This window comes from Ipomoea nil, unplaced genomic scaffold (genome assembly GCF_001879475.1).
Source record: "Ipomoea nil cultivar Tokyo-kokei standard unplaced genomic scaffold, Asagao_1.1 scaffold1940, whole genome shotgun sequence".
Lineage (NCBI taxonomy): Eukaryota > Viridiplantae > Streptophyta > Magnoliopsida > Solanales > Convolvulaceae > Ipomoea > Ipomoea nil.
In genome coordinates this window covers 351,477-369,857 of record NW_017618368.1, presented here as the reverse complement: position 1 = coordinate 369,857, position 18,381 = coordinate 351,477, and positions in this window count along the sequence as shown.

The following is an 18,381-nucleotide window of genomic DNA, read 5'->3' as shown; positions in this document are numbered from 1 at the left end:
AAGAGATCAACCTCAATATGTAAAATTAATTGACTCAATAAAGAAAAAGTAATTAGTAGTGGTACGACTCACTTTAGTATGAAATTCAATCTATCAAAGATGTTTTATGATGATATTAGTAAGTTTATTTGCTTCATATATGTTGGAGGTTGATAGTCCTGAGCACCATGGTGTGCAGCTCAACAGCAAATCGGCTACTCCACAACTCAACACTCATTTAGCTGCTAGTTTGTTAGAAGTAGTACAGCTCACCCTGATATCATGTATATATACTATCTCTCTAATTGTTCCGTATACTCATTCAATCATCTTCAATTTGTCATTTAAAAAAAGAAACAAAATAATGTGAATAAAATTTGAGGATTGAGTTTACAATTATATTTGATATGAAACCCAACAAAATCTTATATCGCCAACTGGGTTTATAAAAACCCTAGCTACAAATTAAACCCTAACCCTAGACCCTAAATATAAACGTAACAAACCCTTGAATTGATCGATGAAACATTCTATTCAATTGTGTACTTTTCAAAAATCAGATTCAATATATAAATATAGACAATGATATTTCTTGATATCTAGATGATGAATTGATGATCGATCATCATTATGTTTATTGAATATAAGCAACTACCACTGTTATATCATCGTACTTGCCGCCGATGGCATCCTCGTCGATTCCGGCGATCCTGGTTGCCACCGAGAACGGAGAATTGATGTTTTCGTTCTCGGAATTGTTAAGCGCGTACTGTGCAATCTTCCTCGCCAACTTCATCGGCTTCTTGTCATTACGACATTCTGCGGAAACCAAATCTTCTAGTTCGTGTTCATGAACGTTGTCGAACAATCCATCCGTTGCCATTACGATGATATCTCCAGGTTTCACCTTCACCTCGAATTTCTCGGCCACGGACGAGTCGTCGCTCGTTTTCCCTAGCTGAACCGGACAGTTGAACCGTGACTGTTGAGGCGGGGAGTGGAAGACGATTTTCCCGCCGCGTAGGACTGCGAAGCCGCTGTCACCAACGTTGACGGCGATCACGCAGTGGTCAACTAACGTCAAGATACACGCCGTGGAAGAGCCTTCTGCGTCCGTGTCCACGTAGGCTTCGTTGAGGGCATTCATGGGGTCCACGCTGCCGACCGTGTTTCTCTGATGACGAACGGATAAGACGGCGTTATACATCAACTCTCTGGCGTACTCTCCGGCGTCGATGCCCTGCTTTGCCCAGCCGCCGACGCCGTCCGCTACGCCGATCGTCTGCGCCTCCGAACAGATAAAGTGCGCGTCTTCTCCGAGAGGCTTCGCCGGATTCTGTTTGGGTATGTAGAACGCACCGGCGACCATTCTGGTTGTGCTCCGCCGTGCCAAATCACCGTCCGCTAGGGTTTGGAGATAAACCCTAGTACTGGCATTTGATGGATAGATCAAACGCGCCATGATTGGAATTTGGAAACTTGAAATCCAAGAAACTAGAATAGGAAACAATAGTACTGCGTCAGAATTGAAGTCAGCTAGAGTATGGGATTCCGGCTTTTAAATATCACCGCCGACTTAGTCCTAATAGAATTGGGATTAACGTATACTATTTAAACAATCACTAATTAAATGCATATCAGATGTACTAATTTATATTATATAATAACTAACTATATTTTAACGCAATAATCTTTTAATTGTTGTTGGGCTCACTTCTATATTAAATATGATAGACCTATTTTACAAGTAAGCTTTTAATTTAATTGTACTTAATATCTACTTAAGTAATTATGGTTCACACTGTGTTATGTGGACCATAACAAAAAGTACATTTTTAATATACTAAATGTACATTATTTTTGTACTGTATGTACATTATATAATATAATATACACTCAGTATAAAAATAATGTACATTCTTTGAATAAAATGTACATTATATAATATAATATACACTCAGTATAAAAATAATGTACATTCTTTGAATAAAATGTACATTATTTTTGTGATGAATGTACATTATTTTTGTACTGAATATACATTATTTTATAATATACAAAATATGGCCACACAACTTGTATGGACCATGGTCCAAACAATAATGATTGAGTACTGCAATACTTGGCCTTCTTTAAAAATGGATCATATTATCCACAAGGTTAAAAGTTCGACTATCGATAGAAGCTAAGGTCGCAAGAAAGAGGCACACCGTCGAGTAGTGACTGCAGAAATGGGTAATACTATCCTATGATCATATTTGCAATTCATTTACTATTTTTTATATTTATATATTTTCAATTCACTTTCAAATGGCATGTAGTGACCTATCCAATGTAGGAGGTCATGAGATCGAGCTTCAGTGGATGCGTTGTTGACTCTTTGTGCTTCAATAGGTTGAGAAAGTATATTTGAACATATACTACAATGTAATAGAGTCGGTAACTTAAAAAAAATAACATAATAATAATAATAATAATAACAATAATTTCTAATTACAAGAGCAATTCATAAACTGGAATGCAAGATCATGGGACAATGTTCGTCCCTATTTATAGGAGAAACATATGTCTATTAGCTTAGTCCTATATATCCCTACTCCAACTAGAACTCTACATTATATTAACCTAGGACATAACATAAGACCTATTATATTCCCACACAAACAATATCAAGCTCAGGACATAAATAATGTATAAATGTATCTTTTATTTATAATTATTACAGTTGTACCATATGACAAATTATTGTGTGGACCGACCATAACAAAAAGTACATTTTTAATATATTAAATGTACATTATTTTTATACTGTATATACATTATACAATATAATGTACACTCAGTACAAAAATAATGTACATTCTCTGAATACAATGTACATTATTTTTGTACTGAATATACATTATTTTTGTATTGAATATACATTATTTTACAGTATACAAAATATGGTCCATACAACTTGTGTGGACCATCAATAATGATTGTAAATGGCTTGGGCCACCACTCTTTATTGGGCCCTTGAGTATACATATAGCAATCATTATTGTATGGACCATGGTCCACACAAGTTGTGTGAACCATATTTTGTCTACTGTAAAATAATGTACATTTAGTACAAAAATAATGTACATTCAGTACAAAAATAATGTACATTATATTCAGGGGATGTACATTATTTTTATTATGAGTGTACATTATATTTTATAATGTACATTCAGTACAAAAATAATGTACATTTAGTATATTAAAAATGTTCATTTTATTATGGTCCACATAACATTATGTGGACCATGGTCCATACAATAATTTGCCATACATATAGTAGTTGGGCATTTCTTAGTATGCCCCAAATCTCGGCAATTTATATCATGCACCACGGTGCGCGTTGCATTATGCACCCAGATGCAAAACGACGTCGTTTTAATTTTTTTTTTTTTGAAATTTCGTTACCCAGTGTTTGCCAGTTAATTTTCTTTGAAAAAAAAAATCTCATGTTAAAAAATGTACATAATGTTATACTAGAATACACATAATTGTATACATGAATGTACATAATTATATAACAAAATACACATACTCTTTTTTAAAAGATAATATACATAATCTAACATAATACATAATAAACATAAGCTTTTAACATAATACACATCAACTCTTAACATAATACACAAAAATTTCCTGATTCGGATGTACATAATTGTATAAAAAAAGTACATAATTGTATAAAATATATACATAATAAAAAATATACATAATTGTATAAACAAATATACATAATCATGTCAACTTCTTACCACGCCTCCCAAAATGATGTCGTTTTGGGAGGCACAGGACGCACAATACACTGTGCTCCGTGGTGCAGGGTATAACGATTGCCAAATCTCCCAATGCAAGAAGCTAAGTTATGATTAATGCTAAATACATATATCAAAAATATAATAATTTTAGTCAAAAAATATAATTTATATGGTAAAGCCTGTCGCACAAACTCTTTTTAGTACGAGTTATCCATTATGTGCAATTTGAGAAATATTACACATGAATAAGATTTACCACATATATACTCTTAGATAGTGATTACAAATTTCTCTCGTCACACACACACATATATTTACACACACACACACACACACACACACACACACACACATATATATATATATATATATATATATATATATATATATATATATATTTACACACGTATTTAAAGGCGAGTTCAAATGAAAAACCATGTATAAAATAAATAAGAATTATAACTGCTACTTAAAAATGCGCTTTTCGTAAAGCATGCCTTATTACCTTAATTAGAATGAGAAATTATAATGAACTTGACAATCGTTTACACGTTGATGACTTAGCTAGTAGTCTTATTTTATGCCACACATTTCAATTTCATTCTCGCCATCTAATGGAACCAAAATAATAATGTACCTTTGCAATGACAAAATCTACCACGTCAAATAGTATATATGCCCAAAACTTCCTTTATGCACAACCAATCGACAAAAAGATACAAATAAAATGTATATAGCCATCTAAATCATCACCCAAAGCATTACTCGTACTTTTTCCAAATCCATTATATGATATAAATTAAAGTATTATATATAAAGTTTATAGTATTGATTATATTTTAAATTTTATTAGGAATAAGGTTTAAATTAGCCACTGAACGTAACCTGAAAATGCAATTAGGCCACTGAACGAACAAAAAGTGCAATTAGGCCACTGAGCACTCCAAAAACATGCAATTAGGCCACTGAACTCTCCAAACGTATGCAATTTCATCGGATAGCAGGTTACCATCAATTTTAGCAGGTTACCTGCTTACGTGGCAGCTGAGTTGACATTTTTAATAATTTTTAAATAATTTTTAATAATTAATTTTAATAATAAATTTTATAAAAAATTGAAAAAAAATTAAATAAAAAATAAAATAAAGTCGTTTTTATTTTTTTAAAATTTTTTTAAATAAAAATTTATTATTAAAATTTATTAAAAATGCCAACTCAGCTGCCACGTAAGCAGATAACCTGCTAAAATTGAGGGTAACCTGCTATCAGGTGAAATTACACATTTTTTGAGTGTTCAGTGGCCTAATTGCACTTTTTTTTCGTTCAGTGGCCTAATTGCATTTTCAGGTTACGTTCAGTGGCCAATTTGAACCTTATTCCATTTTATTATGACATATTTTTATTAGATCCGATTCGTCTAACGAATTAAAATCTGTGAGACGGTCTTACAAGAGATCAACCTCAATATGTAAAATTAATTGACTCAATAGAAAAAAGTAATTAGTAGTGGTACGGCTCACTTTAGTATGAAATTCAATCTATCAAAGATGTTTTATGATGATATTAGTAAGTTTATTTGCTTCATATATGTTGGAGGTTGATAGTCCTGAGCACCATGGTGTGCAGCTCAACAGCAAATCGGCTACTCCACAACTCAACACTCATTTAGCTGCTAGTTTGTTAGAAGTAGTACAGCTCACCCTGATATCATGTATATATACTATCTCTCTAATTGTTCCACTCATTCAATCATCTTCAATCAATCTGATTCTCTTCTCCCCACATTCGATCTGCTCCATCTTCTTAAAACTTGATATCATACTATACATGCACAAGGGGGCAACACATGCATGCATGATTGATTGAGTAGACCACTATCAAAAGGAAATAATACTACTTGGACTCCCAAATTCTACTTTTTACTTTTATTCCTTCACTCAAAATTTTGATGTTGACATTTTCCTTAGGACCCACAGGATGGTGATAATTTGGAAAATATTATATGCACTCTCATTTTCTACTTCCAATTTTTACTTCCACACACAAAATTTAGATGTAGACACTTGTATTATAACTTACATGAAAAAAAGTAACTTATCAGTGTTTTGTCACATTAGAAAATAAAATTTAGAAAGTAAGATTTGAGATTCCATGTAATAAAACTAGGATAACTTATCATTTCTTGCAACATTATAGAATAAAAGTGGAAGAGTAGAAATTGAGATCTGTGTGGTAAAATTCCTATCAAAAAATTATGATGACCGATCACTTACATAATTACATTATGGACTAGAAAAAATATATTTGCAATAATTAAAATACGTACTAACTTTTGATTTAACAAAATACAACACCGTGATTTAAATATTTTTATATTGTACGTCATACTACAACAATCACACGTAAGGCTGACAACAATAATAGACTTTCTAAAATAAAATAACTAGACGAATTGAAGATTCCTTTTTCTTGACGCGGCTGCATGGCCCGTGGCATTTCGATCTATAGACACCAACCACGGCGAATATCTCTATCTCATAGTCTCATACAATCCACTATTTACACAAAATTGTGTGCCTAGACGTACTAAAAGTCAAACCAATTAATTAATCCTAATAAACTCCTCCCTATATAATCCCTTTCCCTCTGCCCATCTCTTCCAATTCACCATTCAATCCATCCCAGTAACCTAGGTTAAACAGAAAAAGACAGAGTGGAGAGAGGAACAGACGTTATGCCATGGAACCTTGTTCACCATTCATGGTGAACACGGTTCTAACGGTGTTAGTACACCGTTATCTTTTTTTTTTTTTTTTTTTATATATATAATTAATTGCGTGATTTTTCTTTTTTATTTTCACATTTTGCGGTTTCATTTTAATTTGAGGTGAACAAAGATTTCGGACATTCATAAATTATGAATTCATGCCTACACATTCCCGTCCAAAATCACGGACATTCATAAATTATGAATCCATGGCTGCACATTCACTTTGGAACCATGCCTACACATTCACTTTGGAACCATGAGATTATGAATTTTCTGTTATAAGAGTATGAATTTTCTGTTATGAGATTATGAATTTTCAGTTATGAGATTATGAATTTTCTGCTATGCGATTATAAATTTTCTGTTATGAGATTATGAATTTTCATTACATTCATAATTTCGGACATTCATAAATTATGAATTCATGCCTGCACATTCACTTTGGAACCATGCCTACATATTCCCGTCCGAAATCACGGACATTCATAAATTATGAATCCATGCCTGCACATTCACTTTGGAACCATGCCTACACATTCACTTTGGAACCATGAGATTATGAATTTTCTGTTATAAGATTATGAATTTTCTGTTATGAGATTATGAATTTTCAATTGTGAGATTATGAATTTTCTGTTATGCGATTATGAATTTTCTGTTATGAGATTATGAACTTTCATAAAATTCATAATCTCATAACAGAAAATTCATAATTTGATCAAACGCGCGCCGTTAACTCCACATCCGCGAATTTTTTTTTTGGCCTAAAAACGACGTCGTTTTGCCTTGTGTTCACCATTCTCGGTGAACACGATTCCATGACATAATTTGCGAGAGAGGAAAGGTCAATATCTCTTTTATTCATCTGTTTCCTCTATACAACATACAATATATATGACAATACATATATAATACAAAAGTCATAATGATGGTATTAATAATGACCGTTACATCCGTTATAGAAATAATGTCCACTTATGATATATTTATAACACTCCCCCTTGGACATTATTTGACCACGATCTTGTCTCGTAAAAAAACTTGCTAGGAAAACCCTGTGGGAAAAATCTAGACAAGAAAAGAGTACAATAGAAAATATATTCATGCCTCATTAAAAACTTCACTAGGAAAACCACGTGGGAAAAACCTAGTTGAAGAAAAGAGTACATGATATATGTAAAAACATATATTGTATTTGGTCGCCTCATTAAAAACCCTAACTTAAGAAAACCATGTGGGAAAAACTTAGTTAAGGGAAAAAGAGTACAACCATAAGCCTTCAGGGCGCAAACCGCATAATCTTCAGGATTTTGGGGTTTGTCCATTTAAGCAATTATTTTGCAACTTTTCCTCATTGTCATTATTATATCATACTCATGCCTCGTTAAAAACCACACTAGAAAACCCAATGGGAGAAAACTAGTGAGGAAAAGAGTACATGATATTTATGTTTTTATGTGTTGCAAATAGTGCGCAACTGTTAGTCTTTTATGACTTAATCTTTAGGATTTTACGTTCAATCTTCCGGATTGATTCAAGTAAATGTATTTCCCGTTGTGTTGCAAATAGTGCGCAACTATTAGTCTTTTATGACTTAATCTCAGGATTTTATGTTCAATCTTCCGGATTGATTCGAGTAAATGTACTTCCCGTCTCCCCCTGAAGATAACAATCTTCAAGTTTTACATATATTTCAAAATTTGAAGAGATGGATTAGACAAATCTTCTAGATTGTCACTAGAGTAGTGTACAATAATCTTATGGCTCTTCTAGAGCTCATATAACATTTGTGCAACACAAGTGTTATTGTCCTCATTTGAACATTTAGGGAAATTCATTGTATAACCAGTTTGGACTTGGCATTGCGGGGATCAAACAAAATAGCCAGTATCCAAGTAGCCTATTAAAACTGTATCATGGTTTCTTACATAAATGTCATGTCTTTGTATCTCGAAGATACCGGAGGATATATTAATCATTATTCAAGTACTTCAGTTGTAGGGGAACACTAGATTTTGCTAGCAATTTCATCGCAAATATGTTGCGATTATGGAACTTCTGGTTCTATAATGGTGCTCCAACGATAATGAAGTAAGGGACTTCGAGTCCAAAAAGGTATCATAATCTTATGGCTTAATCTCAGGATTTTATGTTCAATCTTCCGGATTGATTCGAGTAAATGTACTTCCCGTCTCCCCCTGAAGATAACAATCTTCAAGTTTTACATATATTTCAAAATTTGAAGAGATGGATTAGACAAATCTTCTAGATTGTCACTAGAGTAGTGTACAATAATCTTATGGCTCTTCTAGAGCTCATATAACATTTGTGCAACACAAGTGTTATTGTCCTCATTTGAACATTTAGGGAAATTCATTGTATAACCAGTTTGGACTTGGCATTGCGGGGATCAAACAAAACAGCCAGTATCCAAGTAGCCTATTAAAACTGTATCATGGTTTCTTACATAAATGTCATGTCTTTGTATCTCGAAGATACCGGAGGATATATTAATCATTATTCAAGTACTTCAGTTGTAGGGGAACACTAGATTTTGCTAGCAATTTCATCGCAAATATGTTGCGATTATGGAACTTCTGGTTCTATAATGGTGCTCCAACGATAATGAAGTAAGGGACTTCGAGTCCAAAAAGGTTCATTATCTGCTTCAAGAGATTATTAGGCAACCTTTAGTTTGATAAAAACATGACACTTATAAAATAAATTTTTAGATGTAGGCTGACCGCTGACTGGTGTATATAAAAGAAATCTTTAAAGAAAAACTCGATCTTCAAGTCGAGATAATACTTATAGCTTTCACAAGCTTTTTATTTCAAAAGTCTCAGCCTTTAAGCATGAACTGACATTATCAAGCTCTTTATATATTTCATCGATGTTTACACCATCAATCTTGACTGAGATAATAAATACTCCCTCCGTCCCATTTTACATGTCTTACTTCCCTTTTTAGTTTGTCTCAAAATGTTGTCCACTTTCCTAAATTAAACACTACTATCATTCTATTTTTCCAATTTTGCCCTTATGTGCATTTCATACTTTTGAGTTAATTTATTGTACTTTGTACTATGTAGTACAAGTGATTTGAGTATAAAGTGATAGAAGGGTCAAATCATCACATGGCATGTTGGGGGTAAAATAGAAAAACTAGTATTCTTTTCATTGCTTCCTAAAAATCCGTGTAAATGCAAAGTAAGACACATAATTCGGGATGGAGGGAGTAATAAATAAGTTCATTATCAACCCTTTATCGAGCACACAATGGTACATATTATTCCTTCAATGAGGATATTAACTCCATTCGCAACCCTTTAAAGAGTAAATAATGACTCATAATAATACTTAAATAAATCCTTATTTAGAGAATTATGAATCCATCCAGGATTTCTCAGAATAAATTTAATTGCATATCTAAATTTATTATTCTGCCAATTGTATTATGTAGCGGAACTTAATGCCATTTACCGTGGGAGAGTATATTTGATTAAAATCAATTAAGGGTCTCTGCGTGAACCCATAGGCTACAAACTCACTTCATATCTTATCACCTTGTTATTCTTACTTCTCTTTCATGCACACACCCATTTGTAACCTTCAGGGTTAACGCTTAATGGTGTATTGTTATAAAGAGAATTTATTCATTTTAGTGAGTCGAGCTATGCCTTAATTGCTCCTTTATATATTAAATAGTCATGACACTTCTGGTGCCTAACTCTGGATCCAGATTATCATATAACGAGCAATTTGTAATGGCAATTGTGTTATCGACAACTATAACCTTTTTGTAAAACACCCATATTTGTAAAAGTAATGGCAATTTCTAAAACAACCAGATTCTAAACATTTCCCAAAGATATTTTGATCTGGTCGTTCTGCATCCCTAGTATTACGTTTGTTTGGTGCACCTACAAATTTTACTAGGGTTTTTCGTCATCTAGACGAACGTCTGCAGGACATAACTGTTCAAGCTATTTCAAGAGTGACAATATTTCTTTACTAGATCTAGTATTATGATCCATATCTCTTTCACCGATAGATCTCCTACACTTCTAGTGTCAAGGAGTATCAATAGATATGTTTGGTCCAAGGATATAGGACATATTCACTTCTTTTATGATCATTATGACCAATAGATGTATTTGGCAGATTATTTGCTAAAATCGCAAATAGATTATCTTTTGAACTTTCAGTTCAATCTAACTAGTACATGGATTTAAATAATGAAGATGTTTTTATTCTTATGAAATTTCTTGGCATTCCCAAAAAAACTACGGAGTAGTATATTATCTCCCCCTAATGCCGAGAAACAATCTTCATTAGCAATGCAGTCAACGTACCCAATTATATGTATTGATCCCCTATCATGGGCTTTCGGTATTTAATCAATAGACTGGGGTTTCTTTGATAGCCCTTTTAGAGGTACATTGTGGTGGTGATATAAAATAGACTGTGCAAATAAAATAATGCAGATAGGGAAATGTTACTTCTGAAACCACGTACTAGGTGAAAAAGGGGGGGGGGGGGGGGGGGGGTGATGGTTTTAGGGTTTTCAGGCCCAAGGAGGTCCAACACAACCTTTGGCTGGAGGATACACCTTTCAATAAAAATGTATGCCTATCTCGGAGATAATGCTAATACTCGGAATCTTTTTGGTATTCTCCCCCCTCCGGGTGTTCAATTGTCTGTCCTTTTACAAGAATGGAGGAGCCTTTATATAGCGGCTCCTCCTCTACCGACTTGAAGGCCCTTAATGGCCGACTTCAAGCCTAATTAAGATATGGAGCCGTTGGACGCCATTACTTGGTCGGCCAACGGCTCTTCCAGGTTTGTAACAGTCCTACCGGGTCCTGCTTTCAATGCCCTAACGGCTCCCTTTTAAACAAGCCTCTTCAATGCTCTCAACGGCTCCTTGAACCGAGTCTTCTCCTGGGCTTGGGCCTTGGTCGACTCCTCGTCTCAGCCTGAGCTCCCATTGGGCTCCTCGTTAGTAGTTCTGATCTGGGCCCCGTGCCTGGGCCTGGGCCGACTCCAGGACTCAGCCCACTTGCTCTTCGGGCTCCTCAGACGCTGGCCCACTTCTCCTGTCTTGAACCATTTCCTTTGGGCCCCTATCTCTTGGGCCGGGGTCCTTACCCCATCAACTAGTCCCTCACTTTTTCATACCCGGTACGCTAGAGATAGGGGCCCAAAGGAAATGGTTCAAGACAGGAGAAGTGGGCCAGCGTCTGAGGAGCCCGAAGAGCAAGTGGGCCGAGTCCTGGAGTCGGCCCAAGCCCAGGCACGGGGCCCGGATCAGAACTACTAAAGAGGAGCCCAGTGGGAGCTCAGGCTGAGACGAGGAGTCGACCAAGGCCCAAGCCCAGGAGAAGACTCGGTTCAAGGAGCCGTTGAGAGCATTGAAGAAGCTTGTTTAAAAGGGAGCCGTTAGGGCATTGAAAGCAGGACCCGGTCAGACTGTTACAAACCTGGAAGAGTCGTTGGCCGACCAAGTAATGGCGTCCAACGGCTCCATATCTTAATTAGTCTTGAAGTCGGCCATTAAGGGCTTTCAAGTCGGTAGAGGAGGAGCCGCTATATAAAAGTTCATCCATTCTTGTAAAAGGACAGACAATTGAACACCCGGAGAGGGGAGAATACCAAAAAGATTCCGAGTATTAGCATTATCTCCGAGATAGGCATACATTTTTATTGAAAGGTGTATCCTCCAGCTAAAGGTTGTGTTGGACCTCCTTGGGCCTGAAAACCCTAAAACCATCACTGGCGCCGTCCGTGGGGATTGAAAGTAAGAGTCACGTGTCCTCTTGAGTGAGGCGAGTCCGAGGAACGACAATTAGAATCTCAGTCGAATTAGAAAAGCTCCAGACATGGCAGGAAGTGAGGAACCATCGAGCCGTCAGGACAATGGACGGGAGGCAGACCTGAGAAGCCAGCTGAATCGGAGAAACGCCCGGAGCTGGGAAAATGAGACAACACCGCCGCCGACACCACAGATAAACCAACAATTGCCCCAAGTGCTGCTCACCCCGGAGCAGCTACGCGCAATCGGGCGCGCCTGCGCCGAAGCAAGCCTAGGAGTGAGAGAACAGTCCGTCACTCGCCAGCCGCAACGCGAGTTACAGCCGCTTCATAGGCCCGACAACCGGCAATAGAGCCGGCGGGCCGAAAGCCAACCGGTACAGTCCGTTCATTCCCGGCTGGGTCCCAGCGTTGGGCGTCGGTCGGCAAGAGAACGATTGGGTCGGAAGGAACCCAGTCGTGCCCCGTTAGCTGCTCGCGATCGACAAGCTGCACAAGAGAAGAACCGTACCAAAAGAGCCAGGACTGAGACTCGTCGCGTGGAGTAACCTCCCTGCAACCTCGACCAAACGGCTGAGTCTGAAGTCGGTGAGAGCACGGAATCCACAGGAAATCGCACCCGGGAGAGGGTCGAAGTGGCAAACTTAGTGCAAGAAGTGCGAAATCTGAAAGAACGGATGGAGGGGAAAGCCAAATCCCCAGGACGTACGTTACTGACCGCCTTACCCTTCTCGGACGAGGTTATGACTTTTAAGATACCGGGTGATTTCAAGTTCCCGGAGCAGGCCACGTTCGATGGAACCGGCGATCCCCGGGAGCATTTGCTGAGCTACCAGGCTAAGATGCAGGTTTTGGGGGTACGAGATCCGGTCATGTGCCGCGCTTTCTTACCCACGTTGAAAGGGTCAGCACAAAGGTGGCTAGTGGCGCATCCCTCGGGGTCGATTCGCAACTTTGAAGAGCTGGCAGACCGCTTCATGAGCCATTATGCCGCTAATATCAAACCACAAAAAGACTTAACACACTTGGGCGACATTCGTCAAGATGAAGGCGAGTCCTTGAAAACCTATCTGGCCCGCTGGCAGAAAGAAATCCAGTCTATAGAGGAAGTCGAGGACCAGACGGCGCTCACCTTCTTCATCGAGTCCTTGCGGTTCGGCCAGCTATACCGAGACCTGAGGGACAATCGCCCGGCCACCTACGCAGAAGCCATTCATATGGCCAACAAGAGGGCCAACACAGAGCAGGCTATGAAGTATAAGCGGCAGCGCGAAGTCGGCGGATCCACCAGCGGGAAGAGAACGCGAGCTGAAACCAAGGAAAGGCGCCCAGACGTAACTCGGCGACCCGAGGTCAGACGGCCGTACGACAGACCCGTCGTCCACGCCTATCGACCGATGCCCGAACATCTGGTCCACGAGATACAAGCGGTTGCCCCACCTCCGCCTCCGTCGACCGACGATCGCGCGATGAACGAAGAGATGGGTAAGACCTCTAAGTATTGTCGTTATCATAAATCTTATACTCACAGCACGGAGGAATGCTTCTACCTGAAGAAGATCATGGAGGGTATCATTCAGCAAGGAACCCCGCCTCCTAATCAGTGGAGGCGGAGATCGGTCAATCGAGGGGATGAGGATCCCGCCGCCGTCGCCGAAAACAGTCGAGGCAAGCAGCCGGCTCCCGAAGAGGAGGAGGCCCAGTGGCGTCAGAAGCCGGTTATCAACATGATAGTTGGCGGGCCGGAAGGTGGTGACTCAGCGAACACCAGAAAAGCCTGGGCCCGCCAGTTGTACGTCGGAACGGTGTACGGACGTGAGGAGAACCCTAAAAAGGTGTGCCGAGAGCCCATTGTGTTTACCGACCGAGATTTACCAGCCGGGGAAATACCGCATCGAGATGCGTTGGTTATAGCCATGGACATCAATGGCGTTGTCGTTCGACGAATCCTGGTAGACACCGGAAGCAGCGTCAATGTGCTATACCTAGAAACCTTCATCAAAATGGGAATGACTCGAGAACAGCTGAGTCCTGTCAAAACTCCCCTCGCCGGTTTCACAGGGGACTCGGTGGAGGCGGAAGGATCAATCACACTTCCAGTTGAGATCGGCAGTTACCCAGATGTACAGAAACTCAGCATGAAGTTCATTGTGGTGAACCTGGCCTGTTCGCATAACGCTATACTCGGCCGACCGGGTCTCGAGGATCTAGGAGCTCTGATTTCAATTGAGCATCTTTGTTTAAAATTCCGCACGCCAAACGGAATAGGCACGGTGCGCTGTGACCGTAAGGTCGCCCGCGACTGCTACCTACAGGCATGTAGGGGGATGGGCAAACGCGAGATACAGGTCCATGAGATCACCGAGAGGCCCCCAAAAAAGACGATAATACCACGCCCAGAGCCTGCCGTCGAGTTGGAAGAAGTCGAGATCGACTCCACACAGCCGGACCGACGGGTCCGAATTGGAGTCCGCCTCCCCGCGGAAGTAAAGGAAGAAATTATAAAGGTACTCCGGGAACACCGGATGGTCTTCGCCTGGTGCCCGGAGGACATGCCGGGCGTCGATCGATTGATCATATCGCACAGACTCGCCGTGGATCCCGGGCATCGACCGGTTGTGCAGAAGAAGCGATACCTGGCCAACGACCGAAGAGAATTTGTGAAGAAGGAAGTGAGCACGCTACTCGCAGCCGGACACGTCCGCGAAGTTAAGTACCCGGAGTGGTTGGCGAATGTGGTCCTTGTACCCAAGCCCTCGGCGTGGCTGATGTGCGTGGACTACACCGACCTTAATAAGGCCTGCCCAAAAGACCCGTTTCCCTTACCTCGGATCGATCAACTGGTCGACGAGACGGCAGGGTCGGCGCTGTTGAGCTTTATGGACGCCTTTAGGGGGTACCATCAGATATTCATGCACTCGGCGGACGAAGAAAAGACCGCGTTTTTGACACCGGACGGAGTTTATTGTTACCGAGTCATGCCCTTCGGGCTCAAGAACGCCGAAGCCACATATACCCGAATGGTGGCCCGATTGTTTCAGCACCTACTGGGAAAATCGATGGTCGCGTACGTCGACGACATGCTCGTCAAGAGCCGAGAGGAGAGCAAACACGCAGAAGATTTGGCCGACTGCTTCAAAGTGATGATAAGGTACAACCTCCGGCTGAACCCTAAGAAATGCGCGTTCGCCGTGCAAGGTGGAAAGTTCCTGGGCTACATGGTCACCAAGCGAGGTATCGAGCCTAACCCTGAGAAAGTACAGGCCATCGTCGACATGCACCCTCCCAGCACTATAAAAGACCTGCAACGGCTGACCGGCCGATTGGCCGCCCTTAGCCGCTTCCTAAGCAAGGCGGCAGATAAGACCGTGCCTTTCTTCGAAGCCATGAAGAAGAAGGAAGGATTCGCTTGGACCCCGGAGTGCCAGCAGTCGTTTGAAGAATTGAAACAATACCTCTCGACACCCCCGGTATTGTCTACCCCCCAAGCGGGCGAGCCCTTGTTTCTGTACTTAGCCGCCTCTTGCAAGGCGGTGAGTTCGGTGTTGGTCCGAGAGGAAGAGCAAGTCCAGCACCCGGTTTATTACGTGAGCCGGTCTCTAAAGGCTGCTGAGTCAAGGTATACCGCCATGGAAAAAATTGTATACGCGTTGGTGATCACCGTGCGCAAGTTGGCGCCCTACTTCCAAGCCCACACCGTCCGAGTACTGACAGACCAACCTCTCGGAAGTGTTTTGCGAAACCCATCGTCGTCCGGCCGCTTGGTAAAATGGGCCGTAGAACTAACCCAGTATGGGATTGAGTACCAGCCCCGGCCTTCCATAAAAGGACAAGCCTTAGCCGACTTCTTGGTCGAATGCACAGCGAGCGAGGAAGATAAGGAACACGCCATGGAGAACTGCTTAGGCGAGTGGTGGGAAATGCATGCAGACGGAGCATCAAGTCGACAGCACTGTGGAGGTGGTATTGTTCTCATTACTCCCGAAGGATTCCGACTGTACTATACCCTGAGCTACCTGTTCCAAGCCTCCAACAACGAGGCCGAGTACGAAGCTGTGTTAAACGGCTTCCGACTCGCCAGGGCCCTAGGGGTCGAGAGTTACGAGTCAAGACTGACTCTAGTTAGTAGTCGGGCAGATTTCAGGCACGTGCGAGGCCAAGAATGCTCGGATGACTCTATATAGAGAGCGCGCAGTCGAGGTGTTAAAAGAGTTCGAAGCCTACGAAATAGAGTATATATCCCGGATGGATAACATAGAGGCGGACATATTATCCAAGATTTCCTTGGAGGGAGTACCGGACCACTTGGCAAAAATCTGTCAGAGGGAGGAGCTAAGTCGACCAAGCGTTGAAGAAACACCGTTAAGGATCCAGCAAGTGACCGGCGAAGAATGGGACCGAGAGAAAAACCCCGAGATGTTCTGGATAGAGGACATCCGGCGATTCATAGAAAAAGGCGAGTTACCGCTAGACCCGGGAGTCGCCGCAAGGGTTCGACGAAAGGCCCCCTCTTTCCAAATCATTGATGGACAACTATATAAACGATCATTCGGAGGACCTTTGTTAAAATGTTTGCTAAGGCCCGAGGCCGAGAAAATAATGGACGAAACCCATATAGGCATTTGTGCCGCGCACCAAGGCGCCCACACGCTTGCTCGGAAGTTAGTCGTCCAAGGATATTATTGGCCAACCATGATGCGAGACTGTATTGAATGGATATCCAAGTGCAGCGTTTGCCAGGCATTCGCCAAGAAAGACACTTCGGCCAGCTAAATTTTTACACGCCGATCACCACCGCTATCCCATTGCCAAGTGGGGGATTGATTTGCTGGGCCATTACCAGTCGCCCCTGGAGGCTTAAAAGTTCTGTGTCGTAGCTATCGACTACTTCACCAAGTGGGTTGAGGCGGAACCACTGGCTACCATAACCGAGTACCAATGCCGACGCTTTTTTGTGGAAAAAGGGTGATTTGCCGCTTCGGCCTGCCCGAGCACATTGTCAGCAACAACGGGCGACAGTTTGATTGTCAGGCATTCGCTGACTTCTGCCGCCGACATGATATCCGGCACACTAAAGTGTCGGTGGCATACCCGCAGACCAACGGACAAGTCGAGAACGTGAACCGAACGCTGATGGATGGGATTCGGAAGAAAATTAGAAGATATTCGAGGGAATTGGGCGGATGAGCTTGACCGAGTCCTATGGGCTTATCGCACTACCAACGACGAGCAACGGGAGAGAGTCCGTTCTCCCTCGCGTACGGCTTTGAGGCCAAGGTTCCAATTGAGGTGGTCGAGCCCACTCACCGGGTCCGTACCTATTCAGACACGGAGAACGAAGAGAGTCTTCGAATTGAGAAAAATTTCTTAGAAGAAAAGAGGGAAGCCGCGAGTGCGCGAATGATTGAATACCAACAGGCGGTAAAAAGATATCGCGATCGAGGATTCGTCCGCGATCCTTCCAGGTCGGCGACCTCGTACTACGGGATCGACAGGCCAGTCAACCCACCGAAGGGGCAAGCTTGCGGTTAAGTGGGAGGGACCATACCGCATCGCCGCGGTTGTCCAAGCTGGAACCTACAAATTGGAAACCATGGAGGCAAGCCCGTGGACCGGATTTGAAACGTTATCCACCTGAAGAAGTTCTACCAATAGAAAGGGACAAAACATGTATGGGCCCAAGGGTCCTGAAAGACTTGAATAAAAGTACAAGTTACGGTTAATCATTCCAGGACTTGGCGAGAAAGAGTTAGGAAACAAGGGCCCAGACCCTTAGTCGTTTCCGTGAAAAAGCCAAGAGAGTCGCCTCGACTGAGGGACTCGGCGAGTATTTAAAGAAACAACGGGGCACTGACCCTAAACGTTTCTGAGAAAGAAAAAGCCTAAGGAGTCGCCTCGACTGAGGGACTCGGCGAGAAAGAGTTAGGAAACAAGGGCCAGACCCTTAGTCGTTTCCGTGAAAAAGCCAAGAGGAGTCGCCTCGACTGAGGGACTCGGCGAGTATTTAAAGAAAACAACGGG